Source organism: Paramisgurnus dabryanus, chromosome 24 (genome assembly GCF_030506205.2).
Source record: "Paramisgurnus dabryanus chromosome 24, PD_genome_1.1, whole genome shotgun sequence".
NCBI classification, from domain to species: Eukaryota; Metazoa; Chordata; class Actinopteri; order Cypriniformes; family Cobitidae; genus Paramisgurnus; species Paramisgurnus dabryanus.
The window spans coordinates 7,786,103-7,803,362 of NC_133360.1; the positions used below are offsets into that span (position 1 = coordinate 7,786,103).

Consider the following 17,260-nt stretch of genomic DNA (forward strand, 5'->3'; position numbering starts at 1 on the left):
ATGGTGCAGACGCACTTCCGGCGACCCGAGTTCGAATCCCGGCTCGAGGTCCTTTGCCGATCCCATACCCCTCTCTCCACCCTGTACTTTCCTGTCACCTCGTAATTACTGTCTATCAAATTAAGGCAAAATGGGCCAAAAAAATATATATATATAAAAAGTCAAGTGTCAAGAGTCCAACTAAAACAAACACTAATCGCAATAAGGGTGACTTAAAATGAAACAAAACATCAACATCTAAGCCTAATAAGTGAATTGTGTTTTCTACAGCAATATATTTACTGAACATTCAGAAATAATGTTTTTTAAAATAATAAAATGCAATGTTTCTCTATAATTTACATAACAATTAAGTCAATAATTGTCAATATAATAAACAGTTGTTGTTTTAAACATTGTGTGAACATTAAAACATGACATTGTCATAACGTTTAAAAATGGTAAAATGTTATGCAAAAAAAACCTCACTTTTATTTTGTATGCGATGAATTATGAGTTTACACTTGTCAGAAATAAATAAACACTTAGTTACATGTTTAACACTAGGCCAGTGTTTCTTCGACGTGTTAAAGGGGTCATATTATGAGATTTTTTTAAGATGTAAAATAAGTATTTGCTGTCCCCAGAGTACATATGTGAAGTTTTAGCTCAAAACACCCCACAGATAATTTATTACAGCAGGTGAAAATTGCCACTTGTGCGAGCACAAATTTGAAGTGTTTCAGCATCTTTTGAACTTAAATGATGTTTGACTTAAATAGCAAGCGAAGTTTGTTTATCAGATATTTGATGAGGGCAAGCCTATTCTGTTGAAGCTCATACACTCAGAGACGCTTGTATTCATAATCCTGTGTTCATACACAAAGAACAATGGGAAGCTACAGTATAATCACAAATAATATGTTTTCAATTCCTTTTTGGTGACTACATTTTGGTTGAAATTCAAATATTTTTTCTTTGTAGAAACACAGTTTAGGATTGTGCTTTTGGGGAGAACTGGAGATGGGAAAAGCCAAACAGGGAACACAATACTTGGTGAAAATGTTTTCACTGCCTCTAATGGAGCCTCTTCAGAAACATCTGAATGTAAATTAGTAACCAGAGACAGAAATCACAGCAGAATCACTGTTATTGATACACCTGGATTTTTTGACACCAATTTGAGTGAGGAAACATTGAAAAGAGAAATCCTGAAATGCATGGTCATGTCTGCTCCAGGACCTCACGCATTCATCATTGTTTTAAGACTTTGCAGATTCACTAAACAAGAACGAGAAGTTGTAAAATACCTGGATGATTTGTTTGGAGAAGAAGCTCTAAGATATACAGTGGTTGTGTTTAATCGAGGGGATGAGCTTGAGCCCAATCAAACACTTCATGATTTTGTTCAAGGAAATATTGAACTGGAGAGTTTTGTAAATAAGTGTGGAGGTGGCTGTCATGTCATTGATAATAAATACTGGAATCAGAGTCAGGACAGATACAGAAACAACACAGTTCAGATTGACAATATATTCAGGAGTATAGAGGATATGGTGATGACAAATGGAGGCTGTTACACAAATCAAATACTGCAGATGGTGCAGGCAAGAAAACAGGAAGAAGAGCAGGCACAAAGAAGAGAGCAAATTCAAGTTCAGCCTGTTATTCAAAGAGAAAATATGATACAGGAAGCAGTAGTTCAATATTTTTTTGATTTCTTTGCACCAGTACCTTTTCGAGAACTGCTGAGATGGCTTTTCGGTAACATGTATTGGCCATTTGGTTTGAATCCACAATAAAGAAGTAAAACACAAACCATTCATTTCTATTTTATGTGCCAACTGGCTTCTATGTTAGGTATTTTGCAGTAGAAATGACGATATCTATCTGTAATTGAAAAGCTTTTTTAGTATTTGCTCATGTAAAATGTATTTGGGATTTTGTGATGTGTTTTATAAATACTTTTGTGAATGCAATAATAATAAAGGTGATGAAATCTGAGCTGTGCAGGGTGTCTTTAAATATCTGTAGAAATATAAATGATCTATTGATTTAAGGATTAGTTAAGTTTTTGTTGTAGATTTGGGCAATGCCAGGCAAATTTCAACCTTATCATCAAAAGCTATTTTTTTAACCATACTGTTATCTCATATGTCAATATTCAACCCAGTCTCACCCCATGGCGTCAATATTTGACGACACTTGACCATGCAAAGCAGTTGCTTATAAAATTATTAAGCCTGTTTGGAGAGAGATGTTTAATGTGACATAATGTCAGTCATCGTGTGATAACGAAAATATAACAAGACTTAGACTAACTTGCATGTTCTGAGCAGGTGTTATCCTACCGTGAACAGGCTGTAAAACTGTTGGCTAAGTTACATACACTCATGAAAAACTGATGCTGATTTTTTTGGGGAACATTCTCTAACAGAAGTCAAGTTGTCATTGTTTGTGTCAAAGTTGTGCTTTTGTTGTAACATTAAAACAGGAGATCAGACTTTGTGCTGCTCAAAGTAATGTTCGGAGCTCAATTCCTTTGTGGGTGTGCGAGGCTATGCTTTTTTGGTTGTTGCGTTAAATCTTACCCAGATACAACAGTGCTATTTTCTGATTGGCTATTGTGTAGCCTCTTTCTTTATTTTTGATTGGCTGATAAGTGGCATGTTCGACTAGAACAGGACAGGCTTGATAGAGAGAGCGCTGCAGCATATTAAATATATGATAAATAGGTTTTAGTGTGGCGGGAGTGCATGACTAAAGATTGAAAGCACGGCTATTATCAGACCGGCCCTTGCGGTCTCAAAACACTACCGGCCCACAGGGAAAAGTCCCGACTCTCCGGTTTGCCACTCCGCCACATCATTTGTCTATGAAATCATCTGAGAAGTCAACTGATAAGGGTGAGTGAAACATTTTTCTATTAAAATATGTACATAAGAAACACTAGACATTCTGTCACAATATGACTTCAGTTTATGGTTAGATTAAGTCATATGACATAAATTGTAAATGTTAATGCAGAAAGACTGATCTTAACTGGGATTAATAGCCTATAAAAAACAAAGTATTTAAGAAGTGTAGTATGTTCTAAGTCTCTATGACAGAAACTGTGTAAAGAGCAACATTACATTTTTATTCTCTGCTGTGTTTGTTGCATCATTGGTTTAATCAAAACCTCTCAGAATTAAAACCTTTCTGGTGTTTTGTGGCAAGTTTTAGTGTTTAAAGTTCATGGAATTAAACTGGATAGCAAAATAAAATAAAGAAATGTTTTATTATTTAAGGAGCTCTTCTTAGCGAGATGTTCTTGCTTTTGACTTTTGAAGAGGTTTCACCTTCAGCTTGCAGCTGTCTGGACAGGTATTTTTCTGTTGTTTGCCTTCCATTGCTTGTGATATAGTTTGACATTGACAATTTCTAAAAAAAAAGGAAAGGCTTTTTCCTATCTATGAATTGTGTCTAATAATATAAAGTGCATTTTGATACAATAATTTCAATCAGTAAATTAGGTAAAATGTCACTAAAAATATGCAAGAAATCACAATTATTATGATGGTGTATAATTGTATTAATCTGTTTGTATGTCTGTGTATTTTAATAGAATTAAAGGACCTTCATATATCTGCTGTATAACATCTTACAAGGACCTAAGAAGATGGCAGGAATTGCAGGTACTACAATATAAGTAGAGTGAAAAGAAAAATGACATATATAAGAATAAAATGAAAGCTTACATTTAGTTTCAAATAAGAATAAAATAAGATATTTGGTATTAACTTCCCACTTCCCAGTCATGTGTGGTTACACTGTTGTAGCTTTATTGTAGGACGAACATGACACTTGGTGCCAAGGTTTAGTTAGATTTAAACTATAGTTCTTTGTATAATACAGGTATGATTTAATAACAAATATTAAAAATGTAATTGACTAAAATACTGCTGTCAAAAGGTACTGAAGGTTTCAGTTGCAACAAACAGCAATTATACAAGTTAAGAGTTAAGGCAACTATGCAGGAAAACAGCATTTCAGTTCAATTCTCTTCTGACTCAAGAGATAAGAGAGACAAAGACCTTTTATTTGTTTTGATAAAGGTGGGCTTATTCACTAATCTATATGTTCACCTGTTGCATTGCATTAACAGTGCAAAAGCCTTTCAAGATACTATGTTCAAACTTTTATTATTACACATTCATTTCCACCTTTCCAAATATGATAGCATGAACACAGAATAACAGAAAATTGATAACGCACAAAGACATCAAAAAATGATGTATTTTGACATGCCTTTCATGTCACCAATATACTATTAAAGGTAAAGGTACGCCTGCAAATAATCAAATAATAATATACTTTAACTAAAACAATAAACAGGAATGACAGGATAAGCAGGAGTAACTCCTAACACAAACCTACATAGGGGAGATCAGATAAACACTGGCACACAGATAAGGGATTAATTACACAAGAATAACTGAACTAAACAGGGCACAGGTAATAATGATAAAGAACTAACAAGGACTGCTGTGTCTTTCTGGGTATAGATGTCCATCAATTGTGACGTGTGTTACTGTGCAAACGGATGGCTTATGATGTGCTTATGAACGTGGGCTGTTTAACCTGAGTGATTTCTAAAGTTATTTACGCCTGCTGGCTGTTTACGAACATTGCTTTGTTCCGCTGTTTTGTATGGAAGTCTATGGGAAGTCTAGTTTGTTTTCCCCCAAAAGTGTGCGTGAACCTGTTCAGAGTCGTCTGTCCCGAATATATGTCCCAAATTTTTTGGGACGTCTGGTCACCCAACTGGTCACTAGCCTCACTCTATATGAACGTGACCAAAACTAATAAAAACTAAAATGACACCTTGACAAAAAGACTAGACTAAAACTAAAACAGGCTGCCATAGACAACACTACGAGGAACAGGTGATGACTATGAAACATGAGGAGAAAACCAACACAAGGGAAGACTCTGACACTGAAGAGTTTCATCTTTGAAGTTTGTTTTCAGAAGACTGTTTTCAGTTTTTCTACACGCTCAAAAAAATTGGTGCTAAATTGCACTAAAAGCTTATAATCATATGGGAATGATTTTACCAACCCCTAATAGCACCATTATGTTTGTACGGAGCACAGTATGGTTCTACACAGGTGCTATATGGCAGTTAAAATGGTTCCCCTTTAATTAAGTGCCAGTGAACCACCACAGTGTAGCACTGTTTTTGTGTAAATGTTTTTTAAAAGTATATGTTTAGTAAAATGGTAATTTTTGTTTTATTCTGTCAACTACTAAAAACATTTCTGCTTAATATTGGCATGTATTTTGGGAACAATTCATAAGTGAATATTTGGTTAAATAACCCTGATTTTCAATCACATCTTTATGTGTCTTGGCGCATACAGTAACCAAATGTAATGGTAAAATAATGCACAGATCCTGTTTATTACAGCTCTTACGTTATACTGATTTAAAAAATATATTGTATTGTAATATATTATTATATACACGTTTTTTATTAGTCAGCGGTTGAAGTTATAATCTTTATACTCTTTCCGTAGGAACACAGAAGAAAGAATTAAAGATTGTGTTATTGGGAAGAACTGGATTTGGAAGAAGCAGCACAGGGAACACAATTCTTGGTGAAATAGTTTTCACTGCCTCTCATGCATCCTCTTCAGAAACATATGAATGTAAATCAGTAACCAGAGAAAGGTTTAACCACAGAATCACTGTTATTGACACACCTGGATTTTTTGACACCAGAATGAGTGAGGAAACATTGAAAAGAGAAATCCTGAGATGCATCAACATGTGTGCTCCAGGACCTCATGCATTCATCATTGTTTTTAGAGTTGGCAGATTCACAGAACGAGAACGATATGTTTTAAAATACATGATTGATTTGTTTGGAGAAATAGCTCTAAAATATTCAGTGATTGTGTTTACTCGAGGGAATGAGCTTGAGCCCTATGAAACAATTGATAATATTCTTGATCATAATGAAGAACTGAGGAGTTTTGTTGATAGGTGTGGAGGTGGCTGTCATGTCATTGATAATAAATACTGGAATCAAAGTCAGGACAGCTACAGAAACAACACAGTTCAGGTTCAGAATATAATCAGGAGTATAGAGGATATGGTGATGAGAAATAGAGGAGGCTATTACACCAGTTGGATACAGAAAGTAGTGCGGAAACTCAAAAAAGTTACAAAAAGTAAATATTTTTGCATAGGATTGCTGTTTTTTGGGGTTTTAATGGGTTTTGTATCACTGAAATTACAGTTTTTTTGAATTGCTAAAACACTAAACCCAAACTCTGAATCAAATTCATAGTGGCCTAAACACATTTGTCAAATCATGCACTCTTTTTGCAATACTCTAAACACAAACTTCTCACTAAAACTCATATTTTACCCTGCAATGCACTTGTTTTATAAATGCCAAACACAGGCAGGCAAAAGTTAAACACAACTACAACACAGTTGTCATCAAGCAAACACACCTCAAAATTGTAAACACTTTTGTCTAATGGTATTTTTTTTACCAATGGTGTGGACTGGAAAAACTCTGAGAGGCAGGGGTGTAACGGTTCTCGGTAAAGAATCGAATCGCGCACTGTATGTTGATACATGTAGTATAATAATGCAAGTGCTCTTACAGTTTTTTCAGTCCCTAACAAGCGTTTTTCCAACCAGTTGTCACATTTACGAAACTCTAAACACAATTAGCAAAGCATCCATCTTTTGTGGCCATACAATTCACACATTTCATGTCGTTTTCACACAATATGCAGTCACTAAACACATTTCCACAATGCTTACATTTTCTTAACAGACAAGCTATACTTCCCAATAAAATTATGGATTGTTTTCGTAGTATTTACAGTTTTTACCAATTGCTTCCACACATTTTCAAAACTAAGTCTCCTTTTTTCAAAACTCTACACACAATTCTCAAAACTGCACACACAAAATGCAAAGTAGCTCACATCGCCATCAAAATGCAACACTGCATTCAAAATGTCATAAACACATGTCAGAATGAAGCATTTGCATCAAATGGCAAATACTTCTTTCATAATAATACATTTTGGATATACCATCTAAACACTGCTGTTCTAAATCTAAAGCTCTTTGGTCTTTCATGGGTTATATCTACATTTCAATACAATGTTCTACAATGAAAGTAATCTGCCGAGAGGGGTAAAAAGTACACCGGAGACGCCAATGCAATGTAGAAACAGAAAATATTTATTAGTCCAAATATAACTGTTGTATACATTAGCATACAACAAAACTATAAACATGTAAACCAAAAGTATATTCTTTACAGTAGAATACAGTAAATTGTGTGTGGGGTCCTGTTCCAGGAATTGGCAGGGGGGGTGCAGATTGACAAAACAGTGACCTTTGACCTATTTATAGGCATATCTATTCTACTGTAAAGTAAAGCAGTGATTGGTTAGTGATCAGTAAAGCATTTAGTGTTTGCACATGTGAGGAGTGTGTCTGTGTGACCTGGTGAGTAAGTGTAGCATTTTGATTGGTTGTGTTTGGAAAAGGAAAGCAAGTGACTTCCTCATAGATCTTTGTGTTTTAGGTAGAGAATTGTGTGTAGTGTTTTGAAAAAAGTGTTTTATGCAATTGAAAACTGAGTCAAACGCTGAGAAATAGCTTATGGTTTTGAAGATTTGGCATGTAGTTTTACACTTTGAGTGAGAGGTTTTGAAAATCGTGTGACATGAAAAGATTTTTTGTGTAACCAATCGTAAAAAACTGTAAGCAATTAGTGCTTGCACATGTGAGGAGTGTGTGAGAGGAGGAGGGCCAGGGAGAAGAGCAGACCCAAGTAGAGGGCAATGTAGAGGTGTAAGAATGTGTGGTGGTGGCATTCCAAGGGCTGCAAGAACATAGTTCTTCACTGATTTCACTAAAACCTCATTCACACAGACCTCTGGTCCCAGAAAATACCCGTAAAATTGCCAGACAAGCGTCTGTGTGAACAAAAACTCGTTCCGTTAATCTTCTGGGATCGTTGCCGGAAAGAGGACCTAGTAAGATACGCGGGTAACCCTCTGTGTGAACAAGAATGCCATAAAGGGCGTGTCGAAGTGAGGACGCGCGCGTCATCATCACAACACAAGTTATGGTTCAGCTCCTTACAACGAGAGATAACATGTATATAAACATTCACCACGAGAAATGTTGCAAACTAGATTGAAGCAGTTATCAGGAAATGATATATGAGACGCATAAACAATGACGCACGTGCCGTAGTGAGGACGCGCGTGTCATGGCAACATGAAGTTGGTTCAACTCTTTGAAATCAGGGATTTACAACATTCACTACGAGAAATGTCAGCATACTAGACTGAAGCGGATATCAGGTAAGTTAGCTCGTTACTTACTGCGTTGAAACGGAGATCATTCAGCAGCATAAAAGAATATCGCGTCACGTGCTCATTTGAGCTATAATAAATGAAAATACCCGCATGTCATCCCAATGAGATATATTGTTCAGCTCCTCAAAATGCGGGTTTTAAATGCATATAAACAATCACAATGAGAAATGTCTGAAAACTGTATCAAAGCAGAAATCAGGGAGCTTGTCAAATATCCACTCTGAAGCTGAGATCATTCACCAGAATAGAACTGTGCATTCACGCGCTCCTTTGTAGTCTTATCATAAACAAAAATGCACGCGAGTTGTTTCTGGAGAGAGAAATAATAAATAATATGCAAACTTCAGACGCTGCGTAGAAGAGAGGGCGGGACTTTCAACATGTCACGTGTCTTTCCGGGACCATCAGATGCCGTGTAAACTTGGCAGTGTGAATGAATAAAATATCAAGCGGTCCCGTAAAATTCCAGGATGCCTGTCCCGTGTATCTTATGGAATATCTGTGTGAAAAGGGCTTTAAGCGAGGCTAGTGAAAGAGTGCAGCCCAATTTGAGGCGGTCAACGGTTGCCTCCATTATATGCATCTTTCATCAAACCAACTGGTAAGTGTTGCATTTTACATGGATTGTTTCTATTCTCACATGACATGTAAATAAGGTCATACAGTAATGCATATGTATTTGGGACCCACTGGGGGAAGAGGAAAGCTTCTCAATAATGATCAAGATCAATACTGTAAAACTTTTTCTGTTCTATCATACCGTACCTCCTGTAGTCAACAGTAAAGGGAAAAAACTGATTTGCTTTTAAAGGCCACAATGAATTTGGTTCAGAGATTGGGGTTTAGTGTTTTAGCAATTCAGAAAAACTTTAACTTAACAATTACTACTTTAAAAAATGCGTGCCAGGGAGCGGGTCGGGTACAATATGTATTTTAAATTTTTTTGGGGTCCGAGTTGTGGGCAGGTTAGTTAAAAAGTGTGTCGGGTGCGGGTTGTTTATTCATTGACCTAAATTTTGTTTGAAAATTTTGATTTGTGTTTAAGGTTTTGAGAAAATGAGTGATGGTTTAAAAAAAAATTTTTAGCAAGTCAGAAAAACTGTAACTATTTTAAACAATTACTACTTTAACAAAATGCGGGCCAGGGAGTGGGTCGTGTACAATATTTATTTTACATTTTTTGCGGTGTGAGTAGCGGGCTGGTAAGTTAAAAACGCCAGTCGGTGCGGGTTGTTTATTCATTGACCTGAATTTTGTTTGAAAATTTTGATTTGTGTTTAAGGTTTTGAGAAAATAAATGATGGTTTCAAAAAAATTTGTTTTAGCAATTCAGAAAAATAGTAAAATGTTCAAACATGTAAAATGTAATAGGCCTATTTTAACTAATTTCTCAGTTTTAATAATATTTTTTCAAAAGTTGATGGATATTGAACATTTTCGTGAATGTTTTTTTGAATATTTGTAATATGAAATATTTACTGCCCAGAACCACTCAACACTAGTTTTCAGTTTAAGTTTTACAGTGATTGTTGAACATGAAAATTCAAGAAATGAGGTAAAATATTATGGTAAATGACAGTCTCAGTTTCCTTTTACTGTATAAAAAAACAAGCAATGTTTTAAAGAAACTGTTGCACATGTTTAAATGGATTGCACAGAGTAAAATAAAGTTTGGACAAAGCATTCAAGACATGTGTTGCCTGTTCTTTTTAAAGGAATAGTCTACTCATTTTCAATATTAAAATATGTTATTACCTTAACTAAGAAGAGTTGATACATCCCTCTATCATCTGTGTGCGTGCACGTATGCGCTGGAGCGCGCTGCGACACTTCGATAGCATTTAGCTTAGCCCCATTCATTTAATGGTACCACTCAGAGATAAAGTTAGAAGTGACCAAACACATCAACGTTTTTCCTATTTAAGACGAGTAGTTACACGACCAAGTTTGGTGGTACAAAATAAAACGTAGCGCTTTTCTAAGCGGATTTAAAAGAGTAACTATATTTTATGGCGTAATAGCACTTTTGGGAGTACTTCAACTCGGCGCTGTAACACCCTCCCTCTCCCATTATGAGAAGGAGAAGGGGAGCGGATTTTTCAGGCGAGTTGAAGAACTCCCAAAAGTGCTATTACGCCATACAATATAGTTCCTCTTTTAAATCCGCTTAGAAAAGCGCTACGCTTTATTTTGTACGACCAAATTGGCTCGTATAACTACTCGTCTTAAATAGGAAAAACGTTGATGTGTTTGGGCTTTTGGAATTTAGCAATTGGAAAAAACTGTAATAACATTAAAGCTGCAAGCAGCGATGGAAGGGCCCTCGCACGCATGTGCACCGCCACCCAATGGCCTTAAGAAAAACAGTGAACAGTGGGGATAGGAATTTAAGTGTGTAAATATATGTTGATATTGTTAAAAGCAGCTTCTCAAAAGCACTGTACATTGAATCACAATACACCGGAAAATACAAGTAAAAATTAATAAAACAAAAGCAATAACATTAATAAAAATAACTATAAAACGATCACATGCAAGTTAAAAAAATGTTTAACAATTCTGAGAGTCTGTGCTTCCCTGAGTTTAAGAGAGAGAGAGTTCCAAAGTGTATGAGCATGAACAGACAAACCCTGTCACCCTAGATTTTAGGTGTGTTTGTGGAACAGTTAACAGATTAAACTGTGAGGAGCGCAGGCTGCGATTTGGAGAATAAGTAGTTAATAGACCAGATACGTAATGCCGAGCTAGGCCATGCAATGCCTTAACATCATGACCTTAAAATCAACATGGAACCTGACCGAGAGCAAGTGTAAAGATTTCAAAACTGGAGTAATATGATCGAATTTAGTTCCCGTCAGGATCCGGGCAGCAGAATTCTGAACATATTTTAAAAACTCCAGCTAAAACTGCATTTCAGTAGTCCAGGCATGAGACCACAAATGAATTAAAAAGTGAAGCTGGTGTCAAAAAGTACACCAGGGTTCCTCATTTTACTTTGAACAGAGCCATCAATAAACAAAGTCAGTGGAGACACTTTGCGAATTCAATGACAGGAACTAATGAGCACAACCTCAGTTTTCTCGCCATTTAAGCAAAGAAAGTTATTATTTATCCATATTTTAATCTCAGAAATACAGCTAGAAAAATAAAAAGCATCAATCTCTTCTCCAGCTTTAGAATGGATGTAAATTTGGGTATCGTCTGTCAGGATCCTGCCAAAGAGTCTTGTTTTGTATTTATATCTAGTCATGAATGCCGGGTTCTGGCAGTCCAATGCTCTATGTGGAGGCTCATTACCTTGCTTATCGAATCATGTGTGTCACATGGACTAGTGTTACTTCTCAGAAAACTAAATGAAGTGACCCCTGTCAGGTATGAATGTTGAAAAACAGAAACTACAGATAATCAACATTTTAATCTTTGTCTGTTAAGGCTTTATTTATTATCAGTTGTTTGTTGGCGTCTAAAGAAAACTGAAACTATGCAGTTTTGCTTTATCTTTGTCCTTCAGATTTTGTGATTTTTTTCCTGGTTTCCTTGTTAAAGTCATATAGTTATTAGTTTATAATAAAGCTATAGTTAATACATTCAGTACCTTCACCAGTTCGAAGTTACATTTAAAATAACATCATTGGACAGATGCTTTAATCAATGGCGACTTAAGAGTGCGTCTATACGTTTTTTAAGTATGTGTTACCTGGGAATATCCTGACAGCATGTCCCTGGGATTTGAAGTACTTCAATAAAAAAAGAACCTGATAACAGAAATTACTTAAAACAATGTTTAGAATAAAAATAATAATAATAATATTAAAGCTGAAAGCAGCAATGGAAGGGCCCTTGCACGCATGTGGGTAATATCAGGCATGAAAACGGGTCAGGGGTGAAAGAGGTGAGAAGGGTGCTCGAGGGGCGATGTGGCCTCTGATGGAGCAGGAAGGTGGGGGGACTCCTCCAGAATAAATATTATGGCCTCATTAGGGGACATGCTGTAACTTAACTTTTTTATTCTTCAGGCATGTGATTGGCCAAGGACTAAAAAAAAGAAAGGAACCCAACATCCCCCGACACCCCCACACGTGCGCAGAAACATTTGACTAGTAATCGAAACCATGTTTAATTAAATGGGTTGATAAATTTGAAGGGCTGTAGTAGCATTCCCTTACTATTTTACATCCGCAATCATTTTATTTTGCCATAATCTGACCATCAGTCACAAGGTCATAGATTTTAACTGAGTTGGCCTTGGAATAGGGTGGACCTGAAGGCCTACATGTTATTTAAAATTACTTCATTTTACAATATAGTACTGGTTAAATCAATTACATTATGGTTTTTGAGTCATGGGTTGAATAATTTTCACATCAGCAAAAAAGTGATGTTGGAAAATAAAATAAGAACAAATCAAGAAATTACAAGCATATAAAATAGAAAAGAACAAAGTTACAAATAAAGTAAGATCTAACAGTATTGATTAGGTAAAGAAGCAGTATCAAATTAACATAACACTGTTTTCATTCTATAAATTAAATATAATTGATCTTTTTAAAGCTATAAAGGTGATTTTCCCTTTGTCTTCTGTAGTTTGATTAACATAATGACTCAAACATAAGCATTTCTTATAAAAGGAACTGTCCCTTTAACACCGGTGGAGAAGCGCTGATCTATACACGGACACATACTGTATGATCAACTGCTCGCTTATAATAAACAACTGTTTTTATGAGAATACTTGCAGAGACTGTGGTATTACAAGATAGTGTGTGCGTATATCTCCTATCAAGCCCAAAGAAATTATGTGTTTGCGTGATTTTTGAAACGCGCATTTCAGTGTGTGGGTTTTTGAGTTTGTTCACGTATGCGCTCCGATAACAGTTCACTTAGCGTCTTTGTCGCTCAAACAGTCTAGAAACGCTTAAATGTGACTGTAAATGATAAACTTTCTTATTAACTGTATTAGTAACAGTATGTTCTTATTACAGCACTTCATGCAATATTTAGCAGTTTTACATTTATGTATTTACAGCAGTAGGCTAGTAGACCGTGACTTACAAGCGAGGAGTAGCCTATGTCCATTATTTGTTCAAATCCATTCCAAAATAAAATCTCTCAGGTCACTTTGCAATGTCAGTCTATGTATATATATTGTTTTAATTGATATCATTAACGCCTCAGAATTCTACAGTTATAGTTTTACAGCGTTTTGTGTCTGTCTTGACTTTAAGTCCCGAAGGCAGTCGCTCTATGCATCTTCAACAAGCGTGTATGACGAAGAACACAGAAAAAGCGCATGGCATCACACACTTATCAACCATGTGAAGCTTGGGTCAGATTATTACAATATAACAATAGGTACATGTATAGTTATAAAATACTTACAGTAAAATAATATGTTATTTTCCATTTCTCACCCCTTTAATACCCCAAACTTAGCTTATTAATCACTTATACCTATGACTGTAGAGGTACTAGGCCTATGTAAATTCTGTTCATGCTGTAAATAGGTAGACCAACCTGATGCCAGCAAACCTTCATGAATATGCTGAATATACAACAGACAAAAGGCTTTTCTGAGCCATTTCAATGAATTGATTTTGTTTTTAGTCAAGTATTGTCACATGGACTAGTGTTATTTCTCAGAAAACTAAATGAAGTGACCCCTGTCAGGTATGAATGTTGAAAAACAGAAACTACAGATAATCAACATTTTAATCTTTGTCTGTTAAGGCTTTAGTTATTATCAGTTGTTTGTTGGAGTCTGAAGAGAACTGAAACTATGCAGTTTTGCCTTATCTTTGTCCTTCAGATTCTTCCTGGTTTCCTTGTTAAAGTCATATACACTCTTAGAAATGAGGCATGCGTGTAGTTAAATTTAAATACTGGTTTTATGTTAAAATTACTAAAAGTATTATGTTTATACAGTAAAAATAAGCAAGTTTCATTGCATTAAATTAAAAGTATAAAATTTTAAGTCTAAAAAATGTAACAGATTAAAACCAATGTAACCAGATCACTTTAAACCTACAAACGGTTGAAGATTGTCCTAAATCGCTTTCCGTAGAAATTGCACATGCAGAGAAGACGAGACATGGATGGTATTTTCCAACTGTCAACGTACAACTTTGAATCTGTTGTCATCCATAAACGATTTGGTAAGTATAACTTTTTTTTAGTAATATATTTTACGATTGTACACTTGTTACAAGAGATAATGGTTTTTTTTGCGCGTAGCCGTCAGTGATGGGGTATAACGGAGTTATAAAAAAACACGATCGATAGAACAGGTTGTTTAACCATCCAAATGATTTCTAGACAGTTTTGTTAAGTTAAAGTTACCAAGATCTCATTTAAAAAAACTATCGCAACGCAATGGCTGATACACTGGGCTGAGCCGTGTTGTAATGTGAGTAACGTTAGCTTGTTAAATACGTGTTAGCGAAAAAACTATAAATAACTTCACTGCCATCCGTGATTAATGCGTCATAAATTGAATGGAATAAATAGCAGAATAAAAATATATAAGACGTGAGATGTTCATTGAGACATGTGCTTTCCTTTGTGCATGTTGCAAAGTCATACAAAAGAACCGTGTGTACACACACACACACACACACACTTAGCGCGTGCACACACTCTCAACTCACACACACTCACTTACGTTGCGCGCGCGCGCACACACACACAGTTGCGTGCACTCACTGTCACACACACACACACACACTCTCTTCGCAGACTTACTGTCGCTCGCTCGTGCGCGCGCACGCACTTGCTCACTCGTGCACATTTGCTGTTGCTAACTCACTCGTACACACACTTGTTCACTTGCACACAAACTGTCACTCACTCAATCTTGACAGAACCCGTTGTGGAGGACAGAAAAAAATTAAACCTAGTCTTTTGCCTGCATCTGAAGCATCACAGATGCGACGTAGGTTGTCGCCTTCTATGACACACTAGAGTATACGAGATGAAACGATCGAATCTTGCGTCCTGACACCGGTCTCTGCAAGACCCTACATCTAACAGATCGAGCAAAATCATGTAATCTGAACCAGGCATTAAGGCACCCATGCACTGTGAACCAGCCATGAGATGAGCCAGTGGCTCAAAATATAATTGTTGTAGATTTGGAAGGGACTCTGTATCATTAACACTTTTATGCTTTTTTTTAGGCTCTGAATGTGGAGGTGTAAACAGTGTTCTGAAAGTGAATCTACAAGGTACCAATTACTAAAACACTATAAATGAACCATGGCCATTATGGCCAGGGACACTCCAGATATCCATGCACATACTATGAATGCCCATGCTCATTCAACACTTGGAAAGCACTTAAAACTATTAATTATTATTATTATTATTATTAATTATTATTCCGGTAAATCATCAAAATACATAATGGCAAACAATTTTTACATTATAACATTTTGTAAAGTTAAGTCAAATAAACAATCTGCCTTATTCAAACAGACAGGCAAAATAATAAGCAAACATACTTCTTGGGAATGAGTATTGTGTTCTCTAATTGTAGACTTAACATATTTTGGGTTTGTTACTAGTAATGATGCGTAATTAATAATGGGTCTTTTTCTTTGTCATAGGCTATCGAGGATATTATTGATGGAATGACAGAAATGGAGAGAGTGGCTTTGGGTGTCTACATTGTTCGACATGATGGAGCAGATGCTACAGATCCACCTGAGGATGTTGGCGTTGGCATTGAAGAATGCACAGTACTGCAAGATCTAAGAGAGATTGCAACTGGATGTGCAGTCCTGTTTGGCTTGATGTACTGTTTAAACTTGAGTTATCCCAAGGATACACTTTCGAATTTTTTCAGAAAGTGTTAATGGAATTGGATGGGAACAAGCTCTCCACTAGGTCCTCAAAAACAAACTGCATGAGTAAACTCACCTGTACCAGATAAGACTGGAAAAGACTTTTGTTGACCATTACTTTATTTTTGGACTGCTGCTATACAAAATAAAGCTGCGATCAATGACTGTTTGTAATAATTGCCATTACATGTGATAAGATCACCTAAAGCAGACAAGACTGTAGTTGGTCATCGACTTGCTTGGGGAGGCTCAGTTCTTTTGTATTTTGGACTGCTGCTAGACAAAACATCCAGTAATCTAAAGACATTATGTTTGTTGCAGTAATTGGCATTTGTTTGGTGATTTCTAATTGGATCAATATATATTAAATTGTACGCCATGCACTGGTTTGTTTTTTAATGTAGAAATCTTAAATAATTCAAGGTGGGGGTTTTTGTTACATAAACATTATACATACATTGAACATTGTCAGATGGTAAAAGCTTCACATACAAGTTTTATACTTTTGAATTTTTATTTATATTGGTCTAATTGAATTTTATAAGTGGGTTTATGTTAGTGTCTTAAATTTTATTTGTACCTTTTGTATTTGTATGTAAATTTTGCTTTGGCAAAACATTTAGTCAGTCATGATGTCTATTCAATGTTGAATAAAGTTAATTAAAGTGACTTAAGTAGTTTTTATTTGACCTTATTTCAGTTTAATAAATTGAACTTAATCAGGTCATGTTAGTTCAAGCTATCGTCATTAAATTCAAGACAATAATTTACATTTATTCAAAATAAGTGTATGATGTACCATTTAATTAACACAGTTATAAGCGATTTACGTAAAACATTATGTTACAATGAATTGTATATAACCTTTAACATTTAAGCAACTAAGTTTTGTGGGACCGGTTGACATAACTTACTTAATTAAATACAACATTTCATTTCTAAGAGTGTATGTATATTAGTTATTAATTTATAATAAAGCTATAGTTAATACATTCAGTACCTTCACCAGGTCTAAGTTACATTTAACATAATATCTAT

The 17,260-nt window shown here is 35.6% G+C and overlaps 1 long non-coding RNA gene across 1 annotated transcript; it reads left to right on the top strand.

Moving 5' to 3' along the window:
- Positions 1 to 14,424: 14,424 nt before the first annotated feature.
- LOC135721433 (uncharacterized) lies at positions 14,425 to 16,846 on the top strand. The gene is made up of 3 exons (XR_010521488.2): positions 14,425 to 14,536; positions 15,557 to 15,604; positions 15,986 to 16,846. It is a non-coding gene; the product is annotated as an uncharacterized lncRNA (long non-coding RNA).
- Positions 16,847 to 17,260: the final 414 nt, after the last annotated feature.